The sequence below is a fragment of the Vulpes lagopus genome, chromosome 6 (genome assembly GCF_018345385.1).
Source record: "Vulpes lagopus strain Blue_001 chromosome 6, ASM1834538v1, whole genome shotgun sequence".
NCBI classification, from domain to species: Eukaryota; Metazoa; Chordata; class Mammalia; order Carnivora; family Canidae; genus Vulpes; species Vulpes lagopus.
The window spans coordinates 36520124-36544663 of record NC_054829.1 but is presented as its reverse complement, the minus strand read 5'-3'; the positions used below and the strand labels follow the sequence as shown (position 1 = coordinate 36544663).

Genomic DNA, 24540 nt, shown 5'->3' with positions numbered 1-24540 from the left:
ATTTGCTTTCCAGCACCTGATATTGCCTGAGGACAGGACTTGCATTCTCAAACTTTCTCTGGAGAAGCTCAGGTTTCTTGAAGACCCAGAAACCTACTTAAGAAGGTCTGTGTTAATTAACAATTTGCTGAGGAAGATACATCTAGAGACGGAGAAAGAGAGCTATGAATACTTTAAAGAAGCTCCCTGTTATAAGACTGCTTATTCTGATACAAGAAAACGGCTGAAGTTCATGGTACAGGAATGCTGTTCTCAATCTCTTTATTATGAAGAGCTGCATTCATATCATATTGTGCCTTATGCTTCGGAGAATGCCATTTATGGAATGGGCTACAGTAGCAGCCACTTGGAGCAAAATTCTCAGTTGCTTATTTATAAAATGAATTAAAGTAACCGTTAAGTTCATTGATACTTTGTTTCTAAATGCCTGAACTGTTTATAGTGAAGATGTTAAAACAAGGCACTAATTACCAGTGCACTTGAGATCAAAGATGACATGCATGCTGAACTGAGTGGAGAGAACCCTGGTTATTACTCAGCAGTCCTTAGTATCATCCAAATTGAAAATATGTCTACATATTAAAAGTGGCAAATAAATGCTTTACAGGCAAAGGTTTTTAAGAGAAGATGATGTGTTCAAGGAGACCTTATACAGATGTAAACTTTAAAGTCCCCTGTTTCCAAATCTGCCACTCTTAGTGATAAGTAGCAAAAAAAATGACATTGAGCTGATAATGTGGTGTCCTTGAATATTATGGTGGAACAAATTTAGTTTTCTGTAAACAATGAGGGGAAGATAGGTTCTTTCTGAAAGGCTTTGGCTTGTCAAGCATTGTGCCAAATAATTGTTTGACACCATTCTCCTCTTCCCATGAGTGACAATTCAAGATGGGGCAAACGTATTGCAACTTAACTGCTGAATGTAACAACCAGATTACTCCAAACTGATCCATTTTATTTTATTTTACTTTATTTTATTTTATTTTTGGCTTGATAGACATTTCTCTTCAAAGTAAAATTTAATAAAATGAGCCTTGCAGATGGGCTTACCTGTGAGTTCTAGAGGTCAGTTAAAAATTTGTGGTGGGCCTTCAGCTAAGAGTTTACATTTTATTTATGATGTCATTTTTATAGGCTGTGAAGCTCAGGAAAAGGGTAGGCAGGTCAAATTTGTTTTTAATTTTAAAAAATCTTATCTGCAAAAATTGGTGAAAACAGTGGAAATTCTACGTGATATTATTTCTTCATCGAAGAGTACACTTAAGGCTGCCTGAATGAAACTTTGCACTGATTTTTGTATAATAGTTGACCATTCACTATTTGACAAAATGTTTCAGAATGCTATTGGGGGTAAAATTTAGATAAGTCCCTATATTTTGCAATTTGAAAGATAATTATTTAACAGGTTGGATAGATTCCTGAAATTATTTGAAGTGGTTCATAATGTTCTTTGAGGTTTGAGTGAGATGTCTGATTTCAGTGTCTGGAGTTATGTTCTATGGAGCATATGACTTAAAGAACTATCATTAACTGATAAAACAGATTGGGAAAACTAGGTGCCAAAGGTATATTCAAGAAAATACCAAAGACCCAAAGATGAGTGTTAGAGAGACCTTGATGATGAAGATAGGAATCTAAAATAAGGACTGCACAAGACATAGAAGAACATTGTTAAAGAGTTTTGAAATGATTTGCTCACTAGTGTGCTTTTAGAGTACTTTATATGTAATTATGAAAATCAAGGACACTGCTTTAAATGACGATATTATAGGCCTTCGGTGATCATATGTTTTCACAAATCTAAATATGGTGACTTGTCAACATTGTACCTTCCCTAATTGAATACCATCTTGTGACCAAGAAGTCTTTTTTTTTTATTCAAGAGAATTTTGTTTTTAGTTCCAATTCACTATTTGTTCCCTTTAATGAATCATCAGGTGAGTCATATGGATGTTTTGGTTTAAATATTGGTGCCCGAATAAGCATGTGTTATTGAAGATGATATAGATCTATAATTGATAAAAGTATCAGGTTTGTATTTAATTGCTTAATCAGAATTATTAAAAACACTTTAGAACAAACTGAAAAATTATAATTTGGGCTGATTTTTAAAGACAATTTTGTTTGAATGGTGAGATAGCTTTGAAAAAAATATTTTAAAATTAATGGAAGGGCAAAATTTGGCACCAAAGTTCAAAAACTTTATTTCACTGTTTATAAAATATCTGATTTCTAAGAACATTTTAAAAAAATATAGGTTTCTTAAATAATGAGGATATTAATTGAATAGATTCCAAATTAGATAGAATGATTACACAACATATGATTTAAAAATAGAATTAAAAAAAAAAATTAAAAAAAAAATAGAATTAGCTCTCTAATAGTTTTAACTTCATTTTTACTGAAAGAAACATTTGGTTTGATTTGGTTTAGGAAACATTTGGTTAGTCTAAAAGAAAAACACACCAGTGCAAATTGATGCAACTTACAAAACTGCCCTATATTGAAATTGTCTGAGGCTAGAAATGCAACTTTGGAATAGAATAGAGAGGGAGAGAAAAAATTACCAAGAAAGTGTGAAATTATAATAGGGTATGTCAGAAATCTTAAACAAAGTAACAACTCTTGGGCAATGAACCAGCGACAGATGTAAAGTCTGTTTTATTTCATGACATCATTAACTGAGCTCTCTGATTTATATATTCATGTGTAGAGAAAGACCTGTCTTAGAAACCAGTGGTATTTGTGAATATGCTTTTAAAAAAAAAATGATTTCAAAACAAGTTATTTAAAAAAGATCCTTAAGAGCATTTAATTTCTTGTCCAATAAACAATTCATAGATAAGGAGCAGACTAATGTTTTCTTGACTTAAAAAAAAATAATTTGTATTTAAATGATGTGAACTTGTCTGAATCAACCAATATGATTGTTGTCATTTTACCATGAGAAACTGATATATAGAAAGACTCTATATAGACCTGCTATGCTGACCCCATCCCACATGCTCTGTTATGGAAGAAGCAAAAGGTGGGAGACCAGTTATGATTTTTTTTTTAGTTATGATTTTTTTGAACTTGGACATCCTTTCTTTAGTAACAAAAGCCATCCTTAGAGTAAGAAAGGATGAGAAATCTGAATGCTCTTGGTAATATTGATCACCCTTGTGGGTTCTCAGCCTAGAGGCCTAGTAAAGAAGAAGAAAATTTTAAAAAGAGAGAAGAGGAAAATGAAGAGTCGAGGAAGGAAAATGTGTGTATGGGGGGATTAAAAAACAGTATTAGTAAGTGAAAGAGAAAGTTGTTTCATTGTGAGGGCAAATTGCTTACTCACTATACTCATTTTTGCTTCCCTGTATCTGCTGTACACCCTCAAACCTGATATCATACGTATGGATATTTTCTTTTATTCATCAATGATGCATAAGACTAGATTTTATTTAGCATATGTATTATTTGAAATGTGACGTTACTGTGAAATATCCCTGAAACTGAGCTCTCTGGGTAGATGAATAAAGGAAAAGAGAGAAATTAATTAAGTTAGGAGAAAGACTAATGGTGAGCCTGTATATAAATGGACAAGCTCAAACATATGATCAGATTTCAATATATAATTCAAGATTTAATAATTCAGTGCTAGAGGACTTGGAAATAAGTCTAAATCCCCATCATTTATGAAGCGTCTACTTAAGCCAGACACTGTGTCAGGGTTGGGGATACAGAGGTGAATGATTCACAGTCTTTTTCTCAAACAGTTGGCTGATGAAGGAGGAACTCAGAGATGTTTGGTTTTGTTTTTAAAGTATCGAGAGTAGCACCTGTATTTCTCTTTTCCAAACCATGGGATGGTTATCACGTGTGTCTCTAAAAGTGTTTACAGCTACAAAGATGAGCAAGGAGAAGAGAATGTCCACTGAACTAGATCTTAGAGGGGAAGCAAGGTACATTCTTCTTTGCAACATATTTCATACTTGGAAGCATAATAGAAAGCCACTATTGTAGACGGCAAGTGTGGCTGGCACTAACTCACTCCTGGGGCACAGAGGTTCTAGGGGAGGTAGGGATTCCAGTGCAAGCACAGAAGAATTCCTTCTCTCCCACTTCTCTAGCTTTCATGTTCTTTTATAGGGGAATCAGGCTAATATTAAAGTCAAGGAGATCCTTGAAGGAAAAGCAGAATCAGGAAATCACAGCCTGAGAGTTGCATATAGTGCAGTCAAGGTTAGGAGAGCAACTTTCTTTAGTTTGCCTTTTGCTGGTGAACTGCTTGAATAAACCTCAGGATTTCTTAACACCATCTATGGAGCTAGCTCTTCCTTCCCTCCACAGCCCACCTCCAGACTTTGCAGTCCACTGTAAGTGGAGGTTCTGGTTCTAATTCTTCACCTTCCCATTTCCCCCAGCATTGATATTGAATTGCTCAAAGATACTTAGAAGAAAGCAACAATTTGCAGTACTGGTCGAACTCTCCCTTAGGAAAGGGTATCAAACTAGAATTCATCAGCTTCTTGATAAAATTCTTTTAAAAACTATTGTATTTAGTCATAAATAATTGACTACTAAGGTAATCTTCATGTATCTAGGGTTCAATGTCATAGTTATCACTTGTTTATGTTTCACTAAAGAAAATACCTTTGGTTGGAAACAATGAAAGATTGTGTGCAATTAATACAAGCAGTTTGTGATTATTATGTAATATAGAATTTTAATTTACCTTTTTCCATTCTCAAACTTCATTCTATACATCAGCAATGTGACATGTTTTGGGTATTTTTGTTTTTATTAAGTGAATCATGTCTAAAAGTTGTTATACTCATGGTTGAACATTTTGAACAAAATTTTCCTATTAGAGTAGTTCTATCTTTCCCCAGGAATTATTCTATAATTAGGTAGATAAAGAACATTCCTCTACATTAGTGCTTCTCAAATCTTCTTGTGCATATAAATCACTGGAGATCTTGTTAAAATACAAATTCTTTTTAGTAGGTCTGGGATGGGGTCTGAGAATCTGCATTTCTCAAGTCTTGTAGGTGATAAGGGTGCTGCTAGTCTACCGACCACACTTTGACTAGTAAGGCTCTACAACACTTTGAAAATCAAAATATACACTCAAGCCTATATTCTGATTACTTTCAGAGCATATGTGTTTATGTCTGTTTTCTATAGAATTTTTTAATCTAAAGAAATGAAAGATAAAATAGTAAACATAAAAAAGTTCCCAAGTTGGCCATAAATATTATAATATTTTACATGGCAAAATACATACAAAATGATTTCTCATATAAATTTTATCTATACCAAGTGCAAAAAAGGAACATGAATGAAGTCATGTACCATTCTTTCAGTCAGGAAATGACACATGGTAAATTTCTCTTCTTGTTTTTTTCCTCTTGATTATACACAGATAAGGGAGCTTTATTTGGTAACACTAGAGCAAAGATGAAATTTTGTTCACAGTTAAGAATCTGGCAAGTTCTTGGTTGGCCATATCTGAGAAAACCTTATAAAAACGTTTTATATTAAAGTCGGACTTGTGGATGAACGCATAGGCTGAACAATTTGGTAAACATAAGCTGAAAATTGGCACCTGGATCTTCAACTTCTTGTTTTGAACTCTTTCTTGAGCTTTATTCCACGAGAGATCCTCCCCTTGCTGTGGACTCATTGTTTCTCTTTAGTTGTCAGTGTCTAAGTGAGGGTGGAGGATTGGTGTAAATGAGGGAGTTGCACAAATTGTCTAATTTGAGCATGCCAAGTGATTTTTGTCAGGCTCTCCTTTGGTCATAAATTGTTGATATAGCTATTGTGAAATATAGTGTCATAAATTTGTCATAAACCATTAATGAAGGAAAAAAAGCAGAAATTTAGTTCTGTGGGAATGCACTCAAATATCAAGCAGATGGTGTTCTACAACATTTATTTGGGAAACTGTGTATCTGTTACATAATCTAAAATATGTCATTTTCACATTTAAAAATATTTGGGTCATGATTTAGAGTTTTTATTGGATTGTTTTTTAAACTGAGAGGAAGAAGAAAGGTAACTGTATTTTAAAACATATTTGACATGTTACTAATAAAATTTTATTTCTGGTGAAATAAAGGTGCCTTTATTAAGTAGAGGAGAGAGGGGCATGAACAATCGGCTGTTGCTTTATGTCCCTCGATTCCAGAGGTCTCATTTTAAAATGCTATAGTTGTATTTCTTCCAGTAATTTCCTTTCAACACAAATTTTGCTTAAGTATTTGGAAGACATTCTAATCTCCTGGCAAATATTCTTCACTAAAATTGACCTCAAAATGTTTTTTAGGCAGCATGAGTCATAAGAACACATGATAGAACTCATTCTAGTTTAGGACTTATTCAAATATTGTCAGTATAAATCTCAGAGTCAAAGATAATTTTCCATTAGGATAGAGTAGCAGCAGACATCACTATTGGTTCTCCATAGATCTGTTAGGACAAAGACGAGTGGAACACAGCAGGAAGTTAGATTTCTTCTCTTTCTACTGGAAGCTGATGTTTATTATCAATTTTGCAAATATTCAGCTCTACCAGGACAAATCTTTATAAAGCCTTGATTAAATCATTTCAGCATTTCTTCATATTGTGGCAGTTTTCTTAAAATTCTTTGAAGTGGGTCCTCTCAGTTAATTATATTCCATAGTGTGAGACACGCTCTCAAACATTCGCTTATCTGGAAGATATTCTTCCTGTTGCCCCATGGATTTTATAGGTAGGAATACTTGGAAACAGTGCTGTATAAACACAAATTATATTCGACTGCCATGACTCCTCTCAAGGGAAAAGAAGATATATCAATCTATTATAAGTTTATATGGACAAGAAAATACAGCACCACTTTGACCAATTGTGGTTGTAGTTATCTCTATAGTTTATGAGGAAGCCAAATACAGAAGTTTTATATATATGTGTGTGTGTGTGTGTGTGTGTGTGTGTATGTGTGTGTATATATATATATATATATATATATATATATATATATATATATGTCTCATTTTCCCTTCTTATCAGTTTGTGATACAAAATAGTTTACAATTTTTAAATTATCAACTTAAGACTACCTCATCCTCACTTGACCTCCCTGGAAGGAGGTCCAGTCTTTCTCCTGGGAAAACCCATTCTGAGGTGCTCCGGGCCACTTCCACGGGTCACTAGCCAGATGTGGCCTGTCAAGAGAGAGGGGGAACCTCTTAGAGTGACTCATTTTTCCATCAGAGGCTGTTGTGGCTCAAGTGTCAGTGTGGTGTCACTGTGGAAACCAAGACCACCTGGGTTTATGATTATTGTGAATAGGGAAATTGTCTCCTTACCACGGAATCTTATCCTGACTGCCCTATTTTTATAATAAAGACACACAGGCTAAACTCCTCATGTCAAACTCTCCAAAGAAATTTTCACCATCAATATTAAATAATAAAGAGACTAAATAAACCAGCAATTGTCTCTGTTTAGCTTTCAAATAAGCCGACTCTAAAAACTCTCCTTTTTGCTATAGTTATAGGCTATTAGGAACTGGGGGAAAAATCTGAAACACCTAGTAGTTCACTGTCTCTGGTTTGAATTATGTCCACTTTCCTGGATCCTTGCATAATTGAATGGAATTGAATTGATGCGATTGGTACAGATGGAGAGAACTTTCTGCCTGGGGATAAGAAAGAGTCATGTTGTAGGGAGGGAGAATCACAGAGGCAACCTGGAAAGTGGGTACAAAGGCACCAGGTACTTAAATATCTATTTCTATATTTAGAAAAGGATCCTGGGCATGGGTCCAAAAGCTTAGACAGTGCTGTTTTTCCCTCTTTGAATTTGCTCTAAGGGAGTGAGTACGTTTCAGACAAATGGGCTGAAATGATTGCTGCTCTCACTTATGTACTTAACAATTTATTTCCATTGGTTTTATTTCTTTTGAAGAAGCTTTTATATTTTGGTACATACTACTGGCCTACTGCTTTATAAACTTGTGTCCTATAAAAAAGAACAAAGACCTAGGCTTAATGGTTCTGGATATACAGTTTGATGTTACCTAGGAGAAGCCAAAATGAAGATTATGGTATTGGGAAAATGCTCCCAGACAAGGTGAGGAAATGTATGATTTACATATAAATTACAAGGATTGTGCTGTGAAAGAATGAGAAGATACCATCCAGCTGGGAAGAACAGGCAAGTATTAATGAAAGAGTAGAGCTCAACAACAACTCTGAAAAAAAAAAAAAAAAAAGGTAAAATGTTAATAGGCAGAAGATGCGGGTCAATGACCAAAGGGACAGAATTAGTAATGTAGGGGTATGATCCATAGACTGGATTAGCTGAAGCAAGGGAAGCAATGAAACATGAAATTGTAAAATGATTAGGGGGCATTTTATGGAGGGTTTTGAGCATTAGGGTAAGGCATTTGAGTACTTTTTGGTAAGTAATGGGGAGCCGTTGATTTTTTTTTTCATAGCACTTTGGGACAGTCCTGCAGTAGTTTATCTGATGGATTGGAAGAAGGAAACAGAATAGATGGGGCCTTGTGAAGTAATTAAGGTGCTTAGCAGATAAAGAAATAATGTGGTGAGTGGAAATGGAAAGACAGTTATGAGAGATATTGCAGAGACATGGTAAGTGTTTGGCTACAGAGAGTGAGAGAATGAATGAAAGGAACTATAAGGTCTAGACCTGCATTGTCCAATATGATAGCCACAACCACATTGGCTTATTCATCACTTAATCTGTGGCTAGTCTAAATTGAGATACAAAAATAAATAAATAAAATAAATAAATTGAGATACAGTGAAACATGTTAATTTTAAATATTGTATTTAAGCCAAAATATACAAAATATCAGCATTTCAACATGTAATCAATATAAAAATTAATGAGATATTTACATTCTTTGATAAAAAATTATTAGAAAAACATGTTTCTTTTAAAACTTTTAATGTGGCTCCTAGAAATCGTAAAACTACATATGCAATAAACATATTTCTGTTGGGTAGTGCTTGTTTAGACTCTAGAGGACTAGGAAAATGGTGCACCATCAATGGATGTAGAGGAAAGAGGAGCAGGAGCTAGTTGAGAAAAAGATATCCAACTCAGACTTTAACATTTTAGCTTAGAGTGAAACATTCAAATGGAATGTCAAGCAGCTGACTATCCAAGTGTGGAATTAGGAGAGAGTGACAGAGTCAGACAGACCCAAAGTGTGGAATTAGTAACAAAGTCAGTTGTTTTTTGTTTTTTTTTTTAAATTTTTTTTAATTTATTTATGATAGTCACAGAGAGATAGAGAGAGGCAGAGACACAGGCAGAGAGAGAAGCAGGCTCCATGCACCGGGAGCCCGATGTGGGATTCGATCCCGGGTCTCCAGGATCGCGCCCTGGGCCAAAGGCAGGCGCCAAACCACTGCGCCACACAGGGATCCCCCAAAGTCAGTTGTTAAATCTTCCAGAACTACTGATAATAATTCAAAAGTATGATATCATCTTGAGTATATGATAACTCTCCTGGAATACCTCTTAAGATTTTATATGACATATATGGGCCTCTTTGACTTTCCATATGGGCCTTTATCCTCACAAAATACTCTTTAATTTAAAATTCTTACAAATACAAATGATATGCAAAATGCTGGGGACTTACGATGCCGTGAGAGGTGAGGGTTCAGTGTGCTGTCATAGCTGTGTCCAAACTGATCACTGGGGTGTGGTGATCTGAGCATTAACACTAAGAAAAACCACCAGATATGTTTGGGTGTATTCAGAAGGAAACAAAGATGTTTTTGTGATATTATAATCTGATTTGTGGCCATAAAACACCACTAGACTGTGAGATTCTTCTTCAGTCCCGGTATATCTAGAATATACCCAGCAATTGTAGATGCTCTATAAACTCTGATACAATATTGTCTCTTTCATTAGAGGGTCTCATATTTCTCTTCTGTATATACTGGCCTTTTCTATTGGCCTTTCTCTGTCTTTGTCATCATTGGCTGCCTTGTATTTAGCTGCATAATTATGTATCTCTCTTATCTTGTAGATTCTATGGACCTTGAATACAGAAACCACATATTTATCTTTATCTGCTCCAAAGTGTTCAGTTTTTCTTCTTTCGGCAAGTGCTATGCTGAATAAATAAAGATTTGAATAGTTGCCATTAATCGAGCATTTACTATATTCTGAGCACTGAACTAAACGTTTTGTAAGTATTTAATTTACTTCTCACCAACCATATGGGTTACATTTTATTATTTCTATATTTATATATGAGGGAACTGAGGCACAGAGAACTTAAGAAACCTCTCTAGTGCCATCCAACTGGTCCATGGTGAAGCCAAAGTTGGAACTCCTGTGGTCTGACTCCAGAGACTTCAACATGAGGGACAGCATATGATAGTTTTTAGGAAAATATTTTTCAGAGTCAGACCCAATGCCAAGTCTTAGTTGGACTTACAGATGAAGAACTTTGAGTAAGAACATCTCCAAGCTTCTTTCAATTTTTTAAAAAGATTTATTTATTTATTTGAAAGAGAGAATGAGAGAGAGCACGAGTCAGGGGAGAGGCAGAGAAAAAGATTCTTAAGCAGACTTCCCACTGAGCACAGAGCCCATGGGGCTTGATCTCATGACCCTGAGATCATGACCTGAGCTGAAACTAAGAGTTGGACCCTTAACCAGCTGAGCCACCTGGGCATTCCTCAACTTTGGTTTTCTTATATCTAGAGTAGAAGAAATGAGTTCACCTAACTCTGACATTTATTACATGAATCACATGAATTAGTGTATGCCTCGACTTAATGTCTATGAAATTTTAGCTATGTTAAATAAATAACCATGTAAGATAAAAATGCCAATTCATTAACACAATTAAGTAAACTTGTTACTAAGTCAGAAATAATGAGAAATCTTTAGTTTTCTACTTATCCTGGGTTCCCCACTTTTTCCAAAATGGCCTAATATAAAATGGTTCCAAATGAATCATTCTGATGCTTCTAATGGGAGTTCTTAAAGCATGAGGTATTTCTTTTTTATAAATGATGATTTGTGTATATATTAATTATCTGTGGGGGAAGAGGGTGTTCAGATAAGAATCAGCCTTTCCAAAGACATGCTGAAGAAATCTAAGAAATGTACACATCCCCATCACTAATGAATTGAGAGCAACTGCCATTGGTGAACAAAAAGTAAAGTGTGGCTACAACACTTTATGTATTTCATAGGCCATATTCCTATGAGCAAAGTGATAGCCACAACCACATAACCACAACTACAGGCTCTCCAAACACAAAGCCTCCTCCCTACAAAGGATTCCAATCAGAGAGAGAATCTGACTCAGTACTTAAAGCCAGAAGTTTGAGTAAGGGCCCTTCCCCAAGTTTGGCAGTGTATTTAAACATACTCAAGGCCAGATGGCTATTGATCTGATTCACAGGAATTGGGTATGATTACAAGTCATGTGTCCAATTTTTAATTCCCACTCTGATAGTTCAAGTTGAGAGGAAATAAACACAGCTAGGCAAGCTGGCAGTGAGTCAGAACTTCAAAGCCATGTGTTTAAAAGTACATTATTGACAGGTTGAGTTTAAACTAGTAGAATAATTTTTTCTACAGCGTTGAGAATCATGGATTTGTAGCATGTGGTAGCCAGATAGGATGTTGGAGGCCATTTTGCTTGGTTTTCTCATTTTATAGAGAGAACAGAACCCGAGAAGTTAAGTGATGCAGGACTGAAATGGGATTTGAAACCAGAAATTTCAACTCCTTTACCAGATCTGAACATTTTTCAAATCATACTAACTTTTTTATTGTTAACATTATCATTAATGAATGCTAAAGAATTTAAGGATTAAGCTTCAGTATTAAGTTTATTTTACAGCCATGTTACTCTTTGTTGTCATCAATGATTTTTCTCTTTCTTTTTCTCTATACTGTAAAGTACCCAAGAGAAAGATCATCTATTTTTCTTCATCCTCAGGAACTAAATAAATATTTCTTGAATTATAAATGAATAATATGAACCTGTCTGAGAAATTTCCTTGCAGAGCACTTCACACAAAATGACACTCAGGTAGGCCTATACTTAACCATGAGGACGATAGGGAAAACGGGTCCTTGGAATAAAAGACACAATTCCTATTCACTAAATTTGCAATCAGAGCAAATCAATATTGAAAATGAAAAGCTAACATGCAAGTGAAACTACCAAGTAAAAGACTCCCTTAAACAAATGTGGGTGCTAAAATGGAGCACAATGTTAATGCATGCTCTGCCAGAGTAGGGGCTTTCAGGGCAAAATAAACAGATCAGATTCCTTATCCATGTGGGCACCACTATGGAAAACAGCTGGTGCCAATGTGGTCAGGGCAAATCTTCAAGGAGAATAAGAAACATATGCCAAGATTAAATGAATAAAGGAGGTGAGAGTATTATATGCTAATTTTTTACTATGTTGCAAAAATTATATTAATAGATGGAAGTATTAAGATTAAGACGGTACTTTTATCCAGCGCTAGGAAAGAGTTCAAAGAAAAGGGTTTTAGGTACAATCCATTAAAGTAGAAGTAGAAAAATGATGGATTGTTCAATCTTACATTGAAAGTCAATTGTAAGAAAATATACAATTGGGAGTTCTGAATTTCAAACTCAGGACTCAGCTCACTGACCTTACAATTAAACTCTAATATTGCATATTTCATTTTTTGAGGTTAGTGTTTAGCACATTTTTTTAAAAAAGGCAATATATGGGTAATAATTCTTTTTTCCTCACATGACAGAAACTCAACTACTTTAGGCAACAGGGAAAAACATCAACTGGGTCTAATTCAGCATATTTAAAGGGACACTGTTGGATTTAGCTCTTCTTTCTCCAGTGCCTGATTCTGGCAACAGAGGATTACTGTTTCTGCTTGTGCTTTTTTAGAAAGTTTGCTTTGAAAATCAATGTTGGACAATTCCTTCCTTGTTCTTGGCTGTATCTATCTTTTTTTTCTGAAGCACTGGATGCCTCAACTTTAGTGTTTGGAGCAAGAATCTCTGAAAATAAAAAAATACATCTGGTAATATTTCAGAAATATTATGTTATTGCACTAATTTTTAACAGACTTGGATTTCTGCTGATTTGCAAGTCCAAGTGAAACAAAAATGTTCTGCTAGCAGCAATTAGTATTATTCATAACATATGAGCGATTTCAGCGACTTCAACATACATTCGTAGTATTTATGTGTATTCAAAATACTAAATCTTAGGGTGCCTCACTGCCTCGGTTGCTGGAGCAAGCGACTCTTGATCTTGAGGTTGTGAGTTTGAGCCTCGTGTTGTGTATAGAGATTACATAAAAAGTAAAATCTTGAAGAAAAACATTTTTAAATGGAACACCTAGATGGCTCTGTCAATTAAGCATCTGCCTTCAGCTCAGGTAATGATCTCAGGGTCCTGGGATAGAGCCCCATGTGGGGCTCTATGCTCAATGCAGAGTCTGCTTAAGATTTTCACTCTCTCTCCCTCTGCCACTCCCCCCTGCACATGAGTATCTGGTCCCTACCTCTCTCTAAAACAAAAAAATCTTTAAAAAATGTATTAAAAATATAAAATTAAAAATTAAATCTCTCTTCATCCTAGTTGAATTTATCTGAGGTTCAGATAAATCTGAATTTATCTGAGGTTGAATTTATCTGTATTTTTCTTTGGGGCATATCAAGTTACTGTCAACTTCAAGAGTTTTTAGATAATGGATTATCTCAATCATGCCTTGACAGATTTATACAAGCTTATATAAATAATAAAATTGAATTTTGAGGAAACATGTAGGGTAAAAACTCCTGGGTTGAAATGTATATGTCAAGAATTCCTTGACTTAGTTCTTACTTCCTTCTACAATGTCCACTAAAGTTCCAGTTACTCTCCATCTCCCTACAAGGCTCCTCTCTGCCCCACCTCACTGCTACACATGCAAATGCTAAGAATTGAAAGTATCCTTAAGACTAAATTGTGGCCTGTTTCTAATTTCTGGGAAAATTTTCTATTATGTAAGACAAATGGAGCTGAAGTGACTGTTGACATCTATTTTGCCACCTGGAACTTAACTAAACTCATCATTATCCCTGTCTCACAGCCTGCCTTTTTAATTGGGGTCCTCATAATCCTGAGTATGTTCTCTCCCCTTCTATGTCCACCTGCCTCATTAGTACTTGTTTTTACACATAATTAGATGCTGAAACTTCTAGAGAACACAAAGTTGAGAAATGAGCATTTAGGTATAAGGAGGCGACAGAACTTTGCTTTATATTATTGAAGATGTAGTCTCAATATATAAAAAGACTTTTATGGGAGGGGCAAAAACAAGAATAATCCTAATACTCTGATGGTTCACAATATCAAATAATCAAGCATAAGTTGGAAGTGACTAATGATTTCACTAAAATCCAGAAGAGCCACAATAGAAGAATATCTCCAAGCCCTGGAAGTTGAGTTAAATGCTGTGTATATCAATACGCCTTCCAATTATAATAAGCTGTACTAAAGCTAAACCACAATCTTAGTGTATTGGCAAACATTGAATCTAGATGTATCTTTCTTCATTCCATGAGGAGTAAACTGAAAAACAAGAACAGACCTCAGTGACAGCTGGGGTGTTGCTCAATATGCAAAACTATTTCAGAATAAAAGTAGTGTTATGTGACTATTATAACTCAGAGGAATAGAAATATCTCTAAATGATTAACCCTTGAGTTAGAAAAAAGTTTAGAAGAATAATAGTGTCTACAATAACATATATAAAGATGTGGCATCTGGGGCACCTGGGTGGCGCAGTTGGTTAAGCATTTGACTCTTGGTTTCAGCTCAGGTCATGATCGCAGGGTCATAGGATTGAGCCCTGTGTCAGGCTCCATGTTCAGTATGGAGTTTGCTTGAAGGTCTCTTTTCCTTTCCCTCTGCCCTCCCCTACTCTTGTGTCTTTCAAGTACATAAATAAATCTTAAAAAAAAGATGTGGCATCTGTAAAATAGAAAAGAATATAAAAAGATAGCAAATTATGAAGAAAAGATGATCAGATGAACTTAAAAGTCAATAGTTAGAGGTGAAGATGGAATTGAAGGGAAGAGAAAAGTTTACCCAGACATTAAAAATGGAGAGTAGACTGAAAGTAGTATTAGAAAAAGAGCAGACTGTTGATACAAAATCAATAATGGGAATAGTAATATGAAAGCAAATTTAAAACTCCTTAAAATTAGAGTTTTTCTTTCTTTTTTTAAAAGATTTTATTTATTTACAATTTACTTAAAAATTTTTTTTTAAAATTTATTCATAGAGACAGAGAGAGAGGCAGAGACACAGGCAGAGGGAGAAGCAGGCTCCATGCAGGGAGCCTGATGTGGGACTCGATCCAGGGTCCCCAGGATCATGCCTTGGGCTGAAGGCGGCGCTGAACCACTGAGCCACCTGGGCTGCCCCTTAAAATTAAGGAGTTTTAAATATTGTGAAAAAGAGTGTTTATAGATGGCATACAATGAAGGGAAAGATTTTAAGTTGTAGATATTTAACTGAGGAGTAAGCAAAACAGAAGTGATACTAAAAGATGTTAATGAAAAAAATATGTCTCAGCATACAGATTAAAAGGGCTCATTATGTTTGAGGAAAAGTTGACAAAATTCCAAATCATAGAAATATGTTTCATTATAAAGATGAATAAAAATATTATACTCATTCAGACATGAAATACAAAGACATATAAAGGACTACAAATTAGCAAAGTATATAATGCTAGTAGATAGTAAAGCTTTGAATACAGAGTATTGAGAAAAGAACTTCATACATCAAGATTTTTAAATGTGAGTTAGGTTAATGGTAGGTAATAAAGGGGTGTAAACATATTCCATTATATGTAAGGTCTTAGAAAATGTCACCCTACTATATTTCGTATGTTAGTGATTGATGCTTAATAAATCATCCCAAAATTTGGTGCCTTAAAGCCTCAAAAATTTATTATTGCTTATAAGTTTGCAACTCAGTTGGATAGTTTTGTAGAGCTGGGTTTCTCTGTGTTGGTCTTGGTTAGCCTCCCTTGGTTAGCATCTGCAGTCAGCTAATGAGTTGGCAGAGAGCCAGGATGGCCTCACACACAGGTCTGATGGTTAGCTGGCTATGAGGTGAGACAACTGTGGTGAGGGAGTCACATACATTTCATCAGTTAGCAGTCTATTCCTGGCTTATTCAAGTGGTAGTTTCAGAGTTCCAAGAGTGGAAGCACACAAGACATTCTGAGGCCTCAGCTCAGACTGATACAGTATCACTTCCACCACATTGATTTGGTCAGAGCAAGTCACAAGGCCATGAGAGTTGGAAAACAGACTACCTCTTAGGAGAACCTGTAAAAGTATATTGTAGAAGACAGGGATACCGGGGAGGGGGTGTGAAAAATTGAGGACATTTTTGCAATCAGTCCAACATTTACTAAACAGTTACTAAAATAAGTGCTGACTCACACTTAAGAAATCAAGAATGAGGAAACTGGTCTAAAAATCTGCCAGTGAGCATTGAAATCAGTTAAGATAACATTAGGTATAAATGCATCCCAGAAATATAGAACAAAACTGGATAAAATATTAAAAAAATCATTTTTAAAAGAGAAAGTATATACTGTTAAAGACTTAAGCTCTGTACTATCCTTTAAAAATTGTTCTTGAAAAACATAACTTTCATGGATCACTGTGGATAGTAAAGAGGAGAGAAGACTCAAGACAATGGGAGTGTAAAAGCTGGCAGAGGACAAATTAATATGATAGACTCTCACCTAATTCCTTAGTTCTATGGCCTTCAACCATCTCAGAAACCTTTCCAGAGCATTTATATCTTTATGTGCCTGACACACTCCTTTCTCTAACCTTTCACCTTTGTACCAGTGGAAAATGGTGTCTCTGGTATAAATCAGGTCTAGCGTGGTGCAGGCAAGTCCTCAACCACAGGACTCACAACCATTGCTCAGTATGATGCACATTGCTCCCAGTAGTTTTGACTAGATCTCCACAGAGAATGATAATGGCAGGCTGGTAATTATGGATGACTTTTTAAAAAAGATTTTATTTATTTATTCATGAGAGACTCAGAGAGAGAGAGAAGCAGACACAGGCAGAGGGTGAAGCAGGCTCCCTGCAGGGGGCCCGATGTAGGACTCGATCCCAGGACCCCAGGAACACCACCTAAGCAAAGGAAGACACTCAACCACTGAGCCACCCAGGTGCCCCTAGGGATGACTTTAAAGTTCGTGCAGCACCAACCTATATATACATGCATGCTTCAGTTGGGCTGGTGTGGCAAAGGCAGCATGGACATTATTGAGATTCAGATAATCCAGCACAGCAGACAGCTGAAAGTAAGTTTACCATGAGAAGGGTGACATTTAACCAATGGAGTGAATATTTTATCTGCTAGTGTACTCTGCTGTAGTCTATCATTTATGATGTAATTGCCCCATAGTTGTGGTGGTGGCATGTATGGCCAGAGGGAAATGCATATGGGGACTGATTTGGAATTCGTCAGTCCAATATTGAGGGCATTATCAAATTTGAGGAATTAATTGAAAGAATACAAAATCTTGCTAATTAGTCTGAGCCTTATAAAAAAGGAGATGCTGAGTTAGGATTAAAAATACCCTTTCTTTGGGAAAAACAAACTAAAGGTGGCGAGATTGAGGAAAAAGTGAAATGTGGCAAGAAAAATAGTGGTTCTAGCTTCACAACAAGTAAGATGAGACTTGGTAGGTCATGGAGTAGGAGTGTTTACTCAGCACACAGGTATTGTGTGAAAGGCAACAAAAGAGAAGCTGAGTCTTAGTTCCATGAAGGAAAAAAAAGGGAGGATTTGTAAGCACAACTTCCTCCCATCCCGTTTCCCATTGGTCAAGGTTCGCCCATGTATCCAGTATTCACCATGCTGTAGGCGCTCAGGAAACTTAGATACCATGCCCTTGGCATGTCATTTCATCTGAATCCAGAAATAGATCACATGGCATGAATAAGCTGAGGAAGGCAAACAGCACCTTTGGAAGAAAGGAAACAAAGGAGTCTGAGGAGTACTTGCAAGGTTTTCATCCATTCATGTGGTTAGGATGAGTGTCATGTAACCTCAGTGCTGAGATTTCAGTTGATCTCATCGATAACCTTCTGGTCTACCACAGCAGCATGATTAGAGTGCTCTAGGGTGGTCATGATGATGGAGCAATAGGGCTTGACTACATCTATGGGAAACTGAAGGACTAAGAAATATAAAATTCCTGCTTTGACTTTTCATCATTATCAATGTACCATTATTAGAACTAGATCTATCACTCAAACTGGAAAACCAAGAAGCCTTGTAGACCTGTACCATGGTTAGAGAGTTTTTGAATCTACTGTTAGTTAAATGTCTGCCTTTGACTCAAGTCATGATCTCAGGATCCTGGGATCTAGCCCTGCATCAGGCTCCCCACTCAGAGGGTAGTCTACATCTCCCTCTGCCCCTCCCTCTGCTTATGCTCTCTTTCTCTCTCTCTCTCAAATAAAAACAAAAATCTAAAAAGTAAAAAAGAATAGTATCAATGATTTCATCGCCAATAATGTAGTGTCCAAGGCCTAGTTTCTGCCCCATCTTCCTTGCCAGTGGTGAGATGTTGTAAATGGAAGGGCTCCTAGGTCTACCAGGTTTTTACCAATAACCATGGGCTTTTGAGTTGCAATGTTCTGTTGGCAGGCAGTATTTTCCTGACAGGACCACCCTTTCCTGGTTCTTAACATAAAGCAGGTATAGATATTAAAGTAAAAATCCCTAAGTATATGTCAAATCCAATGATTTCTCTGAGTCACATAGCTTCAACTCCTACTCAATAAAGTTCTTTATTTCTGGCACCAGAAGATGTTCTTTTTCTGCTTTTAAGTGGGGCTATGCAGGATGAACTACAAAAAAATCTGGCTATTCTAATTGTTGGGAATAAGGTGTGTAGTGGTGGTGAGTTTTCCTTCCTTTGTTTAGTCTGCATTTTCACCAGGAGTCACCCAAGACCTTCTAATTCTATTGTTTGAAATATGACCTTTACCTTGAATTGAATTCCTGTGTATACAGGGTGTCTTCCTGAAATCTCTCTTTTGTCTCACTGATGGGGTCCCCTACTCTTGTGCCATTGCTCCAACCTTTTATCATAGATTTTTTTTTAAATTATTATTTATTTATGATAGTCACAGAGAGAGAAAGAGAGAGAGAGAGGCAGAGACAGAGGCAGAGGGAGAAGCAGGCTCCATGCACCGGGAGCCCGATGTGGGATTCGATCCAGGGTCTCCAGGATCGTGCCCTGGGCCAAAGGCAGGCGCCAAACCGCTGCGCCACCCAGGGATCCCCCTTTTATCATAGATTTAAAGGAAATTTTGATATTCTGTAGGGTAATTCACTTGTTTTTCACATTTTAAAAAACATTCTATATGTTTTTTCTCAAATATTTGGGAATCAGCTGTTAGGATCAGTGATCAGTGTTGATGAATTGGGGAGAAGTTATGCTTTTACAATAGCAAATCTTTCTATACAGGGACACTGTTGGAGGAGGTCTTCAGGAGGATGTGACCACCAGTTGACCCTCAAGCTGGACCTGGACAATTCGAGACTCCTCACTCCCACTCTTCTCCTCGGAAAGTGCATTCCACCCACCACTCCAAGACTAGAAGTTGTTTCAAGGACAGAGTGAGGTGTTGTTGAGACCATCTGGACTGACCACATGGTTGAGCCTAGTTAGGTCTCTATACATAACCTTTTAGGATTCTGGTGGGTGGGTATGGAGATTTACCGGTCTCGTAGCTGCCCAAGACAAGCTTCATATGTAAGTTCCCTTACTTTTGAAATCTGCCACCTACTAACGTGAAGTGGTCTGCCTCTTTGTTTAGTTTCTCCTTGTCCTCTATGTATAGGAGACAATTTGCAAATCAAGAAATAATGTCTGCAAATCATGTTGCAAATCATGTCTTTCTGTTTATTCAAGTTTTCTTTTATATTCTCCAGTGGGGTTTTACAGTTTATTTCTCTAAGGTTTGTACATTTGTATTAGCATTATTCCTATTTAGTTCATGGGCTTTGTTGCTATAGTGAATTGGATCTTTTTTAAAAAACAAAATTCACTCATCTATCACAGTTGGGTTATAGGAAACCTGTTCATTTTTGTTGTTGCTGATCTTATCTGGTTATTTCACTGACTCTAAAAGTTTTCCATTTGATTTACCTGGCTTACCTAAGTATAGGATTAACTTCAAAGATGGCATTGTCATTGCTTTTAATCTGATCATTTTAACTTTTATTTATTGATTCTTCCTTGGACCTGCATTGTAATGCTGACTAATAATAGCACGAATGGGCATCCTTATCTTGTTTCTGATTTAGTGGATATAATTTTAATATCCCACAACTAAGCATAAGGTTTATGTACGTTTCTTGTTAATGGCCTTTATTAAATTTAGTTTTATTCTACTGTTAGCTTATTGAAGGTTTTCATTAGGAAGTATGTGGAATTTTATTTAATTCTTTTTTGGGCATCTGTTCTCAAGATGCTTTGATAGTTTATAACTTTTTATTTAATAGGTTTCTTAATGATAAACAATTCACAACATTCCTAAGATAAATGCTATCTGGTGGTAATATACTCTTCTTTTAATTCTCTTCTGAATTTGATTTGTCGAAGCCTTATTTGAAATTTTGTTTCTTTGTTTATTTATTTTTAAATATTCTACTTATTTATTCATTCAGAGAGAGAGAGAGAGAGAGAGAGGCAGAGACACAGGCAGAGGGAGAAGCAGGCCCCATGCAGGGAACCCGGCGTGGGACTAGATCTAGAGACTCCAGGGCCATGCCCCGGGCAGGCACCAAACCGCCGAGTCATACAGGGATCCCCTGTTTCTTTATTTGTAATGAGATTTTTTCTTCCATTTTATATCAGGATTATAGTAGCATGGAATCTTACACTGAAAAATATAAAAGCAAAGAAAATACATTCCATTTAGGCAACACACATTATAAAATAAGTAAGAAAACAAAATCTGAAAGCATAACATATCATAGCTGAAATAACCTATATGTTCTTGACATAATAAAAGCAAATGATTCTATTAACAGAGAAAAAGCATGGATTATTTGAAAATTAAGAACACACACTATATATGTATATATATTTGTTTTATATGTATATATATATTTATGAATATATACACACATATACTTATTAATATAGAATACATATAATATATACTATATATCTCATAAATATACATAATATATACCATATATTTCATTATATATTTAAAGTTATGTGTTATGATGGAGCATGTGCTCAGAGAAAAATAATCACATTTATTCTTTTTATGGTGAAACAAACACACAGAAAGCAGAATGGTAATAAATATGAATTCAGAAGTTAATGAATTATAAAACAGAACGATTTTCAGCATTGGTAAGTAAATTCAGGAGTTAGTTCTCAGAAAAAAATCATAAAATAGAAACATCACTGCCAAACTGGATTCAGAAAAATAGGCAAAAATAATTAAAAAGAGTGCTCTGATGCCATAAATAATTTTTAAAGTTATAAAAAAAGAGCTATGTATGGCCATAAATATGAAAATCTAATTAGATTTTAGTTTTAATTAAAACGGCTAATTTTCTGAGAAATTATAAATAACCAAAATCAAGATGAAATTGATAAGCTGAAAAAATAAATATTTGAAAAAAAGCTTGAAGATTATAAGTAATTGACAACAACAAAAAGCTATGGGTGTAGATGTTCTTTTCAGTTTGAATTATTTCAAGCCTTGAAGACATTATATCAACTGTCATACAACATAAAAAGAAATGAAAAACTCTTTAGTTCACTTCTGAATCTAGGAAAAACCTGGTAACAAATCCAGTCAAATATAACAGAAAGGAAAAACAGAACAATTTGTACAGGTAGGTGTCAAAATGCCAAATACGGAAGTAAATTAAGAGAATAATGTATGAGGACAAACTCAGCTTTAGTTTGGAGATATAAGGATGTTTTGATTATGCTATATTATATTAGTGAATCAAGAGAAGAAAATGCAATATTTTAAGCTTCCGATAGAAGAAAGTTTTAGAAGATGATAATGAATATTATTCTATCAAAAGTCTACATTAGGTACTTAAAGATCAGAAACATTTTCAAAATAATCAGTAATGAGTTAAGAATATCTACTATTGACTATTTTATTTAATGTTGCTCTAGACTTTCTAGGTACAGGTACAGGAAAAAATAGACATTATTATTTTTAGATGGTATTTTTTTCTTAGACATAATGCAAATCATTAGTAATAATAAATAATTAAGTGCCTTTTAAAAATAAAAGGAAGAAAATAGCTTTCATATTAACTATTAACTATCTACTAGGAAAAAAATAACAACAATGGAATAAGGATACAGTTCAGAAGAGCCATAAAAACACAAATATCTAGGATAATAGGAGTTATTAAGTGTATCTTATATAATGGAGTTATCATAATATAACCAGGACATGTGAGAGAGCTAAGCCATATTTTTGAACAGGGTTCATGAGTACTGTAAACATCAATTTTCCCAAATTAATTTATATATTTAAAATAGTTTTATTTATTTTTAAATATAATTTTAATAAAAATATACTTTTTTTTATTTTAAATAAGCTTTTATTTATACTCATAGAGAAAAATTTTAATTCATGTTCGAAACATTGGAGACTGTAGGTACACTGCACCAAGTACCAATTATTAATACATATTCTGTAAGCTCTCGATCTGCTGTGACACAGTACCATGGCTTCTTTTTGCTATTTATTTCCACAGAGCATTGTCTTATACTCTTAAGAGCAGAGCACATTAAGCATGAATAGAGACAAATATTCCTCATGTTCAATCAGCAGCCTGAACTTCAGAAAACCAATTTAATTTAAGTTAATTCTTTTTTTTTAAATTGAGGCACATGTGACAAATAGTATTATATTTCTTTCAGGTGTACAACATAACAGTTTGGTATTTGCATAATGAAAATTATGCACACATGTTGCAAAATGATCACCACTAAAACATCTGATCAGTTAACATCTGTCACCATACATAGCTACAAAATGTTTTTCTTATGTTGAGAACTTTGAGGACCTAACTCTCTTAGTAACCTTCAAATATATAATACAGTATTATTAACTATAGTCTCCAGGCTGTATATTACACCCCAATGATTTATTTATTTTATAACTGGAATTTTGTACCTTTTGACCCCATTCATCCATTCCTCCCATCTCTAGCAACTACCAATCTGTTCTCTGGTATTTATGAGTTCATTATTTTTTCTTTTTCAGATTCCATGTGTGAGATCATACGGTATTTGTCTTTCTTTGTCTACTTACTTTACTTAGCATAATGCCCTCAGGGTCCAATGTTGTGGCAAATGGCAAAATTTCATTCTTTTCAAGGCTGAATGATAATCCATTGTGTTTATATGCCACATTTTCTTTATATATTCATCCGTCAATAAATAGGCTTCCTTCCATTTCTTGCCTATTGTAAATAATGCCACAACGATCATGGGGGTGTGTATATCTTTTCAAATTAGTGTTTTCATTTTCTTCTGTGACTTCTGTTTGGTTCTTTCTTATATTTTCTCTTTGTAGAAGTTCTCACTATGTTCATACTCTGTTCTCCAAAGTGTTGTGAGCATATTTGTGACCATTATTTTGAACTCTTAAGCAGGTAAATTATTTATCTCTGTCTATTAAGGTTTTTCTCTAAGGTTTCATCTTATTCTTTCATTTAGAACATATTCCTCTATTTCTTTATTTTGCTTGATTCTCTGTGTTGGTTTCTATGCATTAGATAAAACAGCCACCTCTCTCAGTACTGAAGGAATGGCCTTGTGTGAAAGATGAAACGTATTGTTCAAACCTGCCCTAGCTCTTGGTTGACTCTCAAACTTTTGTGATTGTCCAAATAGCCTCTTTTATTTTTAATGGCTCCCAGTAGTGTAGAGAGTGCCAAGACCTGTCACCATTCCAAAAAGGAGGATCTCAGGACCTAGATTCAGGCCGATTAGAATCTAGACTTTCAGACAGCAGCTCTTAAAACATGCAGCTATGTACAGTGAAATATATGCAGTCCTGTGGGATAGCAAGTGTAAGCCCCTCTGGCCACCAGTGCCAGGTGATCTAGAGGTGTTCCCTGGGTGGCTGTTGAAAAACCAGGACTCCAGATGACAGTACAAGCTTCCTCTGGGAGACACTGGCACTCTGGAGTGAGGAAGAGGGAGCATGTGAAGATAGCACCTACTTGCTGCGGTTCTGGAAAGGATGAAAATCAGCCCTTAAATGTGTGTATAATTAGATGGCTGCCCCTCAGGCTGCAGCTGGGATGAAAAGCAAATAGGCCTCTTCCACAGAATGAGCTCCTGGGGCTGCTGCCTCTTGCTGGGCGCCGGAGGTGGTTGCTATCTAAGGACTCTTTATTGGTTACAGTCCTGTGGGACCCACACGTGTAAGCCCCACTGGCCACCACAGCCA

The 24540-nt window shown here is 35.5% G+C and overlaps 1 long non-coding RNA gene across 2 annotated transcripts in view; it reads left to right on the top strand.

Annotated features, from left to right (window-relative positions):
- LOC121492786 overlaps nt 1-19571 on the top strand; it is a 30015-nt gene extending 10444 nt beyond the window's left edge. The window contains exons 4-5 of one of the 2 annotated variants that reach the window (XR_005988295.1): nt 14-105; nt 19551-19571. This is a non-coding gene — a long non-coding RNA (uncharacterized LOC121492786). Of the gene's footprint in view, nt 1-13; nt 2199-19550 lie in introns of those variants that run through there. The other variant, XR_005988294.1, reaches the window with a different exon arrangement.
- Nucleotides 19572-24540: the final 4969 nt, after the last annotated feature.